Raw genomic sequence first — 12,802 nt, forward strand, 5'->3', positions numbered from 1 at the left:
CTGCACTCCCAGAGCCAGTTAGGAAGCGCTGATCAGCCCCGCATGGGCCGAGGGCGTATTGTGCCGTAGCCGGCCCCGCCAAACCATTCTCCAAAGTGGTCATGCCAATTTACATGTCTGCTGGTGGGTTTTTAAACAAAATTCAGTTGTACTTTGTACTCCTATCCCAGGACCAGCACTTTCTTAGAAACTAAGGTTAGGGCTGAACAAACAAGCTGACATAGGCTGGTTGATAATTATTGGTGAAAGATTCCTTAAGCAAATACTACTTCCATACTACTTGCACTGTCTGACGTGTGAGCCAGGCGGGGCAGTGGGCTACTTGGCTTCCTGGTGGGGGCTATACTCTGAGGGTCCCACGAGTCAAGTTCAAGTGGGCAGGGGAGGCACCAGGCACCGAGCAGGGTCAGCCTGTGAGTGCTATGGGGTAGGGAGTAAGACTGGGTTGTACTCCCATGAGCAGTGGCCGGGGGCAGAGAGCTGCGGGCATTTCCATGGGCAGATGTGTCCCTCCTGTGCAGGTTTCCCGTCCTCCATGCATCAGCCCCACTGCCCACCTGGAAGGAAGCCTGAACCGGGCTGTCTCTGGGGCAGAAGCCTCGCCTGAGAAAGCTCTTTTCCCATTTCAAGGTAACCCCTCTCTTGTGGGTTCAATTCTCATGTCTCGTATATCACTGCTCAGGTCCAATCTTAATAAATTCTTTTGTGCACTGACATCTGTGGGCAACACCGAGTGGCCCATAATATAATGAATAAACATTGTCCAAAAATGCACACAAGCCCTTCCGAGGCTTGTGAATGTGCCCCGTTGTTCTTGTGGCCAGGGTAGACACTTCCTGCTCTTTCTCTTAGGCAGAGGTCAACAATCAATCACAAAGGACTTTTAGCTGTGAAACTCGAGGAGACAGGCTTTGCATTAGATGTGGACTGTACAAAGAAAAGCTTCAGCCTCCTTCTGGGTTCATGTGCAAAGACAGCACCAACATCCATGAAACAGCGAGATGAGCCAAAGGCTTGAATGGGAGATTGTTGGCACTCCACTGCCATGGACACAGGTGGGGCAGGGGGTACAAAGGTGAGAGTGGGGCTTGAAGGAGTGGTTAGGAAAGGCTGTGAAGTCCCAGACTCCCAACATGTGAGAATGACCCACGGACATGTACAGAGTGTTTCATGAGCCCCCGGAGTTGGACACAGAATTTTGCATAACTAGGTGTCAGCATTACCCTGGGGAGAATATGGACCCATGGTCCAAAATAAATTTTAAATAAAGTGGCAAACTTCTACCTTTGACTCCTAATACCAATGCCACATTGGGTGGCAGTGAGTCGGGGAACTTCCTCCATCACCATCCACCTGGAGGTCCAAGGGTCTATTCTACTGATGGTGTGCAGAATGGAACTTCTGGTCTACCCCTCCCAGTTTCCTTCATCCAGTCTTCCCCATCTCAGCAACACAAGTGCCTTCTTCTAGCTTCTCAGGCCAAGCACCCTAGTGGCATCCCCTTCTCCCGACACTCACACCCCACATTTCTTGGTGATGTAAGCAAATCCCATGGTGTCCACCTTTAAAACACATCTAGAATCCAATCCATGCTGCCACTTCCCCATTGCTGTACCCCAGAACAAGCTGTCACATCTCTCTTGCAGATTACTGCTGAGCTCCCACAATTGTCTGTCTGCTCCCCTCCTGCCCCTCCCTCTAAGTCTATTCTTAGGCCCCTCCAATGGCTCCTCTCTTCCTCAGAATGAAAGCAAATGTTCTTCCAGTTCCCTGCAAGGTCCCACAATTCCTGGTCCCTATAACCTCTCCCTCAGCCACTTGGTTCTAGCCAGGCCCACCTTGCGGGGGTTGCTGGAAAATGCCAGGGTGGGGGAGTGTGAGGGCTTTCCCAGCCTCTTCCAGAGCTGCCCCAGAGGGTGACCCCTCCCCTATTTACAGGGCACTGGGCACAGGCATGGTCTTTCAAGCCTTTTCCCGCACATTCTCATCTCCCCCGTGGTAGTAACTGCCTGCTTTCTTGTCTGTTGTCCTTGCAGGCAGGGACCAAGTCTGATGCATGCTGGTGACCCACAGCACTTGACAGGAGCCTGGCCCAGAGCAAATGCTCTATGAATTGTTTTCAACTGAAGGGAACTCTGACTCCCCACACTCTCCTCCCTCCACCTAGTGCAATTCAGGAAGCCAGAGTCCTCCTAGCCCTACCGGGGCAGGTCTGGGCAGGCCACACGGCCCCTCGTGCTTAGAGACCCCACTTTAGTATCCAGAGAAACATTAAGCTCTGAAAGTGTCTGATTTTTTTGGTTAGCTTATTTTATGGGAGCAATCTCAAAGCAAAATATTTCCAAATATCCTGGAAATTGCTTACTTCCTTGACTCTTTCCTCCATTTCCAAATAGCCATCAGGTTCTGCTTCGTCTACCAGGTCCCCAACTACTTTGCCCACCACTTCCTCATTCTACAAGTCGTCTTCTGCCTTTGTGTCCTTACAGTGGTCTTCTGGCATTTGTGTTGCATCCTGTGGCCACTTCCTCGTCAAAGTGCAATTTCCCTGGTGACCAGGGAATGGTGGTTAAGAACCATCTGGGCCTGGACTCACCTGGACTCACCTGGATTCACCTGGACTCACCTGGACTCAGTCCCTGGAGCTCTCCGTGGCCCCTGCTGTTGCCTGCTGATGGGCAAAGCACATCACCTGTCCTTAGTCACCAACACTGTGAACTTCACCTCCTGGGGAAGAGACCAAGTGGCCACACGGGTTCTGGGAAAGCTTCTCCTGTAGCCCAGGAAGCTTGGAAGTGGGAGGGAGAAGGCATCGTAGAACAGAGATAGAACCTGAGAACCAAGAGGCAGCTGGCTGGGAGATAGATCAGAAAGTGCCGAGGACAGTGAAGAGTCTGCTGGGAGAGGCCATTAGAGGACTTGGGGCTGCACAGCTGAGGGAGAGGGCGGGAGTGATGAGGGTGACTGAAAGGTGTAATGGGAGCACAAGGCAGAGAGAGAGATCTGGAGATGGAGAAAGAGCTAGAAGTCGTAACAGAGAGAGAAGGAGGGAGCGACAGAGAGTTACAAACAAATAACAAGACAGAACAAGGGATCAGAAGGACAGATGTCCTGGGTCAAGCACTGGGGGCACACTGCTTGGTTCAGCTTTAAAAGGGAGACTGTGGGGGTTGCCACTCTGTCCCAGCCCTACCTGCTCCTCCTGTGTCTTACAGCCCCACTCACCCATTGAATATTAGGATGCTTAGTTTCTTTCTTTTTAAAAAAGGTTTATTTATTTATTTGAGAGAGAGAGAGAGAGAGAACTCGAGCTCAGTGGGAAGGGGTAGAAGGAGAGAGAGAGAGAATCTGAAACAGACTGCACGCTGAACATGGAGTCCAACATGGTGCTCAATCTCATGACCCTGAAAACATGACCTAAGCCGAAACGAAGAGTCAGAGGCTCAACCAACTGAGCCAGCCAGACACCCCTGGATGTTTAGTTTCTAAGGATTTGGAGATTTTCCTCTTTTTGTTATTGATTTTTAGTTTGATTTAAATTTGATCAGAGAATACATTTGTGATTTCAATCTCTTTGTTTGTTGAAGTTTGTTTTATGTTCTAGGACATGGTCAGTCCTGGTAAATGTTCCATGGGAACTGGAGAATTATATTCTGCTATTGTTGGGCAGAGTACTCCATAAATGTTGCTTACATCTTGTAGGTTGATGGTGTTGTTGGGTGCTCCTGCACCCTTGCTCATTTGCTGTCTCTTGTTCCCTCAGTTGTTGAGAGAGGGGTTTGATGTCTCCAATTATAATTGTGGATTTTTCTATTTCTTCTTTCAATTCTATCAGTTTTTTAGGATTTTGTTTATTTATTTACTTGAGAGAGAGAGAGCACGAGAGAGCAAGCATGAGTGGAGGGAGGGGCAGAGGGAGAGGGAGCTCAGCTCCCACTGAGCAGGGAACTCTGAAGTAGAGCTTGATCCCAGGATCCCAGGATCATGACCTGAGCTGAAGGCAGATGCTTAACCGACTGAGCCACCCAGGCGCCTCTAATTCTACCCGTTTTTTCTTCATGCATTTTGCAGCTCTGCTTTTTGGTGTATACACATTTAGGATTGTTACCCTGTTATCATTATGTAATGTCCCTCTGTGCCCCTAACCGTTTACTTTGCTCCGAATTTGACTTTTTCTGATATTAGTGCAGTCACTCCTACTTTCTTTTTATTAATATTTACATGACATATATTTTTCTATCCTTCTATTTTCAACCTAGTTATGCTGTTATATTTTCCAGTGAGTTTCTTATAGACAGCCAATAACTGGGCTATGTTTTTTTAAAACCACTTTGCCAATCCCAGTCTTTTAATTGGAGTATTTAACCTATTTATATCTGATATAATTATTGATATACTAGAGTTACGTCTGCCATTTTATTTTTTATTTATTTTCTTTGTTTTTACATTTTTCATCATTTTCTTTTTCCTACTGTCCTGTGGGTTACTTAAACATATTTTTACAATTCCATCTTGATTTATCTATAGTGTTTTTGAGTGTATCCCTGTACAGTTTACTTAGTGGTCACTCCAGTGGCCACTTCATGTATATGATTTATCACAATGTACTGGTCTGTTAGGCTGAGAAAGGGACCCCAAAGATGTCCATGTCCTAATTCCCGAACCTGTAAATATGTTACCTTATGTGGCAAAAGGGACTTTGCAGATATGATTAAAATAACGATCTTATGAGGGGGCATATCCTGGATTATCCAAGTGGGCCCAATGTAATTACAAGGGTTTTTATAAGAAGGAGGCAGGGGATCAGAGTGAGAGACAGAGGTGGGAAAGTGGAAACAGAAGTGGGAGTGATGTGGGGCCAAGACCCAAGGAACTCAGTCAGTTTCTAGAAAAGGCAAGGAAGTGAGTCCCCCAAGAGTCTCCAGAAGGAACACAGCTATATGTTCTTTAGCCCACTGAGGATGATTGGAACCTCGACATTTAGAACTTGAGGATAATAAATTTGTGTTGTTTTAAGCCATGATAGCTATCATCCCCAGAGTTTCAAGCTGTACTTGGGAGGAGTAGGGAGAGATGTGTCTGCTCCATCTTGATCCAGAACTGAAGTCAGACATGCGGTTTTCAGGTGCTGGTGAGACTTCCAGGTTGAGCTGTCTTGTTCACGGTTAAGCATACCTCCATCAGAGTAGACATGAGATCTGGGTGGGCAATATACTTCCAGGAGTTTTCAGCACAGAGAGGGTAGTTTAATCTATAGGAGGAAGGAAGACGAAGTTCTTCAGGCACAGAGCGTAGGGAGAAGAGAGGAGGGGCAAGGAAAGAAGCCGTAGAACCACTGTGGACTCTGTGGTTTTGAGAGTCCCTTGGGGATGGACTGTAATGGGGCAGTGAGAGGTGGGAGGGTGGTCAGGAGCTGAGGTAGGAGCCCAGGACTATCTCATGACCACAGAATGGAAAAGGATGTGTGTGCACGAGAGGCAGGATGAAGGAAGGCTGAGTGCATTTGGGCACCAGATGGCACCCAGGGAGAGAAGGAGAAGGGGGCATCTGAAAACACATACAAGTATTGACCTAGAGAGACTGGGAGCTAAGCCCAGCCCAGCCAGACTGGAATGAAGAGAAAACCATAAGAGGGCTAGGATTCCAGAGAGGAAGGAAGACTCGAAGAAGAGGTAGGAAGGATGAGCAGAGAGAAGCCCTTTGATTGCCGAGTTTCCTTTACAAATGGGGCAACATTGGGCAACAACGCTATTGGTCAGAGCCTTGGTTTCCTGTATCCCCAGCCCCCACCCCTCAGCTTCCCCCAATCTTTCATCCAACACCACACACGCTAGGGAGTTCGTATCTCTTTTCAAGAGGGCCAAGCAGGTGACTGAACTTTAATCTTTTCCCAAATGGATTTCTCTGGAAGTTAATACTCTCTGGAGGAAGACTTTGCTCAAGATCAAGACCTGCTCAGCGGACCAAGAACAGGGGGCGTCTTGGGGCACCTGGGTGGCTCAGTTGGTTAAGTGTCTGACTCTTGGTTTTGGCTCAGGTCATGACCTCAGGGTCGTGGGATGGAGCCCTGCATGGGGCTCTACACTCAGCATAGAGTCTGCTTGAGATTCTCTCTCTCCCTCTCCCTCTGCCCCTCCCCCCATCTCCCTCTCTTAAAAAAATGTCAAATTCCACTTGTTTTAAAAAAAAAGAAAAGGAAGGGCACGTTTTGCTCCCCCTCTCTGTCCCTCCTCTAATTCAACATGAGCACACAGGAGGTTAAGGATGAGTGGACAGAGTGCCCAGGAGAGTACCCTGGGCTAATGTTCTCTGTAGCCTTGGGAGAACGCACGTTCAGTGATAATATACACCTGTGGGGTTAAATGCACCGCTTGTGTGCCAGCACATCGTAGAGACACCTGGGTTTGTGCTAGCTTTGCCTCTGGTTTCAGCTGAACAAGAGTCAGGGGAGGGAAGAGGAGGATTGAATCTGGAGCTGGGAGGGAGAGGGAAGGAAGGGATGGAAAGGGCGGGGTGTCCCTGGAGAAGACAACATCTAGAAGGAGCTAGAGAGAGAGGTCCTAGGCTGCCAAGGCCCTTCTGGACATTCCAATAGGCCTTTGGCTGCAGACTGATTCACTAAGACGAGAGCATCTCTGGCCTGAGAATGGGGGTGCATTAGGATTTGGGAGGCTTTGTCCCCCTCCCCCCACAGTCCTCCCAGCTCATCACTGGTATTTCCTTGCTGCTCTCCTGGTGCCCTCTCTCCTTGTCTTTGGAAGCTGATGTGGGCTGTAGGGGAGGGAAGAGGCCTTTCAGTAGAAGGGGGTCCTAGCTTCCCCATAGGGGAGTTCTGGGTGTTGGGGGTCACGGAGGAATCTCTTCTCCAAACTTTCCCATCAACTCCCTAGATGCTGTCCTCATACAGATGCTCCTTTGGACACCAGGCCCACAGATGTTAGATGTTGCACAGGGCAGGGTGGGGGCAAAATGGGAATATCCCACCTGCTGGGAGGTCTCTGCCAGGGCACAGAGGGTGAGGCGGGGGGCAGGGGGGAGGTTGGGGCAGGTGCCCCCCCACATGCCACACTGGAGCTCAGTGCCCCAGTCACTGTCATGGGCCAGCTTCCTCCTACCTCCACGAGGATGAGAAGGGTGCCAATTAGACTTATAAGCAAAGGATTTTGGGGAGGGGTATTTCGACCTCTCCTCCTGCCTCTCTTCACACGCTTCCAGTGAGCAATCCCTCAGTGAGGCTCTCCCCTGGGCCAGGCCCTGAGCTGAACTTGAGGATCCGGAGATGGGTCAGAGTCAGCCTCTTCCTCCCAGGACCCAGCTTCAGGGGAGGGGTGTGGGGAGATGGGTCAGTATTACAGTCACTGTGACAGAAGGACGCTCAGCCAGGGTCAGCAGGCTCCCAGTGGAGGGGCGCCCAAAAGGAATGTGGACATGGGAGATGGAGAAGGAAGCCAAGGAGGGAGAGACGGAAGAGGCAGGGATCAGGGACAGAGACATGGAGAAGGAGCTGGAGAGCAGGACAGGGTGAGACTGACACTCTAGGACACATGGGCAGTTGAGGGCAGCCACATGCTCCATTAGAAGGAGAGGCATATGGGAAAAATAACTCTGTTGTTGTCTTTGCTCCTGGGGGGGGGTTGTCCCCTCCACTGCCAGAGCTCCCAGCAGCACCTTGTTGGGGGCCCTGCACTCGGGACGGAGACTCTCAGCACACACCGCCCCTCCTGATGGGCCAGGTGTCCCCAGAGGCCACTGCCTGCTCCCTCTGTGCCCCTGTGCCCAGCTGAGGCCCACAGAGCTCATGACACGCAGGAGTGTCTGCAAATAGGACCAAAAGCTTGTCCGTACTGAGCACTGTGGAAGCATCTCAAACATCAGGTTTTAACTCCACCCACTTCATAAGCTGGGCATTATTTGTATCCTTTTTTTACACATGGGGAAACCGAGGCTTACACAGGTTACGAGACTAACCCAGGTCAAAGTGGCAACTTAGAGTGGAGCAGGCTCCGACCCAGGTATCCAACCCAGTCTCCTATGCCTCTAACTGTATCTGCCCTGCGCCCTCCGGCCCGCTGGGCCATCCAGTGCAGAAATGAATGACAGGATGTGGAAGGGACGTCCGCTTGGAGCAGGTCAGGGGGCTGGTCACTCCCGGCCTGGAAGACCCGGGGAAGAGCGGCTCTGGCCTCGCCCAGGGGGATGGAGGAAAACAATGGCTCCTTGCTCCTCTGGGCACCCACTCCAGCTCCTTCTCAGAGATGGCCCACCAATGGTCCCCGTAAGGTCCAGGCAGCAGGTGTGGAGGTCGCCAGCAAGCGGAGCTGCCAGAATGCAGCCCCAGGGGAGGGGTGGCAGCAGCAGGGCCCCCCCAGCTCAGGGGTTTCCTGGGGGTTTCTCTGGCAGGGACCTCATTCCTTCTGGGAAGAAATTTGCATGGCTGGCCCTGGGCCAGCAGCTGCCACCCTCCAGGCTGCCCTTGGCTGGCATCTTCCAGGAAGACTCTCCCTGGGCCTGGCCGGCTGCATGTTCTCATCTGGACATGGTGAGTAGGTGCTCATGGAGTTCAGATTTCTGCCAGGGAAATAGGGGTGCTATCCTGGCCAGGGGAATTGAAATCTTGCCCCTGGAACACCTGGGACGTTTCCACTGGCCCCTGGACCATTGGGCAGAATGGTGCGGTATCATTCGGCAGGTCTGCGGGGTGCTGGTCCTGTGAGGGGAGGGTCCAGAAGGACAGAGGGTGCTGATTGTGAGGAGAGGTAGGTGAGGGGGGAGGAGGAGGAGGAGGAAGACAGCTGCCCAAGGACATAGAAGCTCTTTGTCTCTGTGGGTTCTGTGTAAATTGGGCAACATTTGGCAATAAGACGTATTAGTTCATAAAGCCGCCATTTTCCTGCCCGCCACCCTTCAGCTCAGCCCCCACCACCCACAGACACCCCTGGAGACCCATCAGGGCCTTCCGCTCTCGGCAAGGGGCCCGCTTGGGGCCGAATATGAGGACCTTCCTCTGGAAATCGTGGCCATCACACTGGCCAGGAGCAGGGAGCTCTCAGTCCACCTCGCCCTCAGTTTTGCTCACTTTCTGCTCTCTCTTCAGGGTGGTCAGCAAAGGAACAACCAAGAGCCATAAAGGACCACTGGATAGGGGGCCGGGGGCAGTGGCAGATTTCTAGATCTGACCAGCGGCGTGACCGCGGACGAGTTGCTCTGCCGGTTCCCCCCATTTGGAAAGCAGGCCTGATGAGTTATGTCACGGGGCTTCCCTGAGGATCAAGGGCCATGGCTGACGCGTGGAAGGGGCTGGCCATGCGGCACCACAAGGGGCTCCATCCCTGCGGGTTCTCCTTCTTGCCAAGACCAAGAGTTGGGGCTCTCCCTGGCTCTCAGCCTCTGCATGCTGAGCTCTCGGGGGGCCCTTGCAGAGGACAGACTGTGGGCCTCAGGGGAGACTCAGGGCTGACAGTTCCATCTCTGAATCTTACTCACTGTGTGACTGCGGGCAACCCTCAGTTTACCTGTTTTTAGAGCAGTAACCATGACTTCCAGAACTTTCTGAGCCACCAGAGCCGAGGTCACCGGCAGCTCTGTTTGGAGTTCAAAGTGCCAGCCAAATGCTTCGGGTTATTATCTTGTCTGTCTCCTAGGATGGCACCACCCCCCTCCATAGCCACGCTGACATGGGCACCGCTTGCCCCCACACAGGGACAACCCCGGGCCGTGATGTGCTGTGAACTGGCTCTCCAGGAGGGAAACATGCCCCAATTCAGAGAGTTTGCTCATTTCCGTGGTGTAAATACTCCCATCATGAATGAGTTCAAGCTACCAATGGTTTAACAACCTGCCACAAAATTCCCGGATATTTAACAAGTGGCTCTCTAGCAAGCCTCCCACCTCCCACCTCCCACCATTGGCAGGGCGGGCACTCCGGCCCGTGGTCTCCTGTCGGCCAGGGTAGAGCTGCCGTGTGAGCGGATGTCTCAAGAACTCCTGTTCTCCTTGGTTCCATCTAAAGCTTGTTCCGCCCAGATCCACACCTTCTTCCCAAAGCTCCTCTTGGGGTTTGAAGCTGGAGGGTTCCGTAGAGGGCAGGGTGTGGGACTTACTGTGCACCTGTCAGGAGGGGGCTTGACTTGGGCCAATCCTTGAGCTGGCAAAGGGTCCCTGTGTGAATTTCAGGGGACGGAGAGGGAGTGAAGATGTGGGAGAAGTTAGCTGGCCTCCCTCTCCTGCCTGCCGCACACCAGCTCCTGCCATGACACGGTGATTTGTACCATTGGCACCCTTCTTTGCACTCCTCATAGTCACGCCGTGCTATGGTCTCAGCATGGCGACACCCGCATCCTACTTCCCGGCAGGCTCCGTGAGATCTGGCCCAGCTCCTGGCCCCTCAGAGAGCCATGCAGATCGATGCTGAGCTCACCGGCAAAGTAATGCCTCCACGCACACAGGTTCCGAGGAGGCCTGGCATCGCCAGCCCTGGGCTTCCCTGTCTTTCAGACCTGACTCAGGGCAAGCAGGATCCTTCACCCCCCATCCCTTCTCCTCGCTCCTTCAGTCATTCAACCGATACTGATCATCAGGTGTCCCTCACACGTACAGGGCTAGCTGGTCAGAGGATTTGAGCCCCCCTCTGAGGTTCATTGTTTGGAGGGTTTGGTGGAAGGTGGTAGAAAATCCGAGAGAAGGTGCAGGGCTGGAGGGGGTGGGTGAACTCCATTTCAGATGTAGTGAATTCCGGCGCCTACAGGACCCACAGGAGGACCTGTCCAGAGGCAGATAGACACCCGGTGTGGTGCTCAGGACAGAGGAGGTGACTTTGTTAATCCTTCCAAGGAGAGGTCCAGGCCAGAAAGCCCAGAGTGACCTTTTGTGGTTCCTCTGCTCAAGTCATCGGTCACTGAGTTCTCATGCTCCCAAGCCCTTACTTGGCTGTTTCCTCCACCTGAATATTTTTCCTGAAGAAACATGGCCCTTCCCCCCAATACCCAGGTCAAATGTTCTTCCTCAAACCTTTCTGGAACATTCATGATGGAAACTGGTCGGTCATTCCTCCTCCCACCCTGACTTTGTATATGCTGTCCTGCCTGTGTGATAGAGGGGCATGCCTGTGCCTGCCCCCCACCCCCTGACGGTGCTGTGAGCTCCTGAGGGCAAGGACAGACCCCTCTTCTCTGCGTCCCTCCTGGAACCCACCAGCTCCGGCACGAATGAACAAAGAATGAATGTTGATGACAGTTTAGTGGAACTTCATTGGCTCCTGGGGAGACCCCACCCTTATCTGCTGATGGCCTTGGCGTGGCCATGCTCTGCATGTGTCCGGCTGAGCACATCCCCAGCCTGGGACTGGGCCATGCCCTAAAGACACAGCATACAAGCAGGCTGCCCCATGGCCTGACCTAGCCCAGTCGTGCCTCCAGGGCATATCCCTCCAGCTCAGCCTCTTGATTGTGGCCCCAGGTTCTCTGTGTTCCTGCCAACGCTGTAACAGACATAAGAGGGTCTGGAGGCCCCTGACTTCACAAGCCACCCTTTGTAAAATTTGCATTCAGAGACAGACACATGGGTGGTGACATTTCTTAATTCTTTTATAATTATGGAAGGGCAGAGCTGAGTGGCTAATTTCGGTCCAAAGATGCTTCAGCACTCCTGAGAATTAGTCAATTTTGTATTTCTTCACTATTTTTTTGAAATCGCTTATTGCAATTATTGATGAAAGCGACTTTTAATGTTGTGACACTATGTTTCCAAACAATAGGAGACGCTGGATCTGTCACCCCAAAACCCAGTTGGTGATTCAGCCCCCACGCGTGGGTCCGGCAAGCAGGGTAGCTGAACAGACCCTACTCTGTGTCTTGGCGGGCTCCACACGTGGCACAGAGCAGCCCCACAGCCTCCCTGAGGGACTCAAGGAGGCACACTCCACGACACCCTCCAGACATGGATGTTTAATTCGCTTCCAGTTGGTTAATGACACACACGGTTGCCCTGGAGACCCTCCAGTGTGGGCCGTTGTGCATCCGGGGGGTGTATTTACAAGACATATTCTTAGCAGCAGAATCCTCGAGTTTAAAAACACCTTGCCGAAATAAGGTCAGCTTAGGTTGACGAAATACGCCATTTATCAAAATGAGGTTCCCATCTCCCACCTCGTACTGCCACAAAACAAAACAAAAGAGAAATGACCCAAGTGTTAAGACAGCCATCTCACTGGCAAAGGAGGGGACAAGGAGACAGCCATTGGGCACTGGGCGCTGGTCACTTCCTCTGAGACCTCCGGCTCTGTGTTCTGGGAGCTGTATGGTGGTCTCAGTGGGGGCGGGAGAGACCTGAGCTGCCAGCTGTCCCAGGATGCTGACCTCAGGCCGAGGCAGCTGGGTCCTCTGTAGAGCACTGGGCGGGCTGCTGGCCAAGGTGGAGTCGGCTCCCTCTGCCCTGACCAACTCCCAGGCGCTCCAGACCCATCTGCTAAAGGAAGGGTGAGCCTCACAGTTCAGATGATCACAGGATCCCTGCTCTGTGTCCAGCCGTCTAGGAGGCGCTGAGACCAGAGGAAGGACAAGACTCAGGGGCCACGAGTCCCTAGGGACTTGCAGACTGGTGGAGAGAAGGGCCATCCCAGTCCTCAGGCAGGAGCAGCGCAGACTCCTGAGGTGGCCTGGGGGCTGGGCTTCCTCTCCCGTGGTGCTAAGGCGGCTCAGGCTCTGGTCCCTCTCCCCTCCCAGCTCTGCTTCCCCTCCCCCTTCCCCCTTTCTTGGCCTCAAGGAACTAGTGGAGGAGGGGTGCGAGGGCGCAAGGCAGGGGATGC

Source organism: Ursus americanus, chromosome 14 (assembly GCF_024610735.1).
Source record: "Ursus americanus isolate L20-20 chromosome 14, mUrsAme1.1.p, whole genome shotgun sequence".
In the NCBI taxonomy this organism is placed as follows: domain Eukaryota; kingdom Metazoa; phylum Chordata; class Mammalia; order Carnivora; family Ursidae; genus Ursus; species Ursus americanus.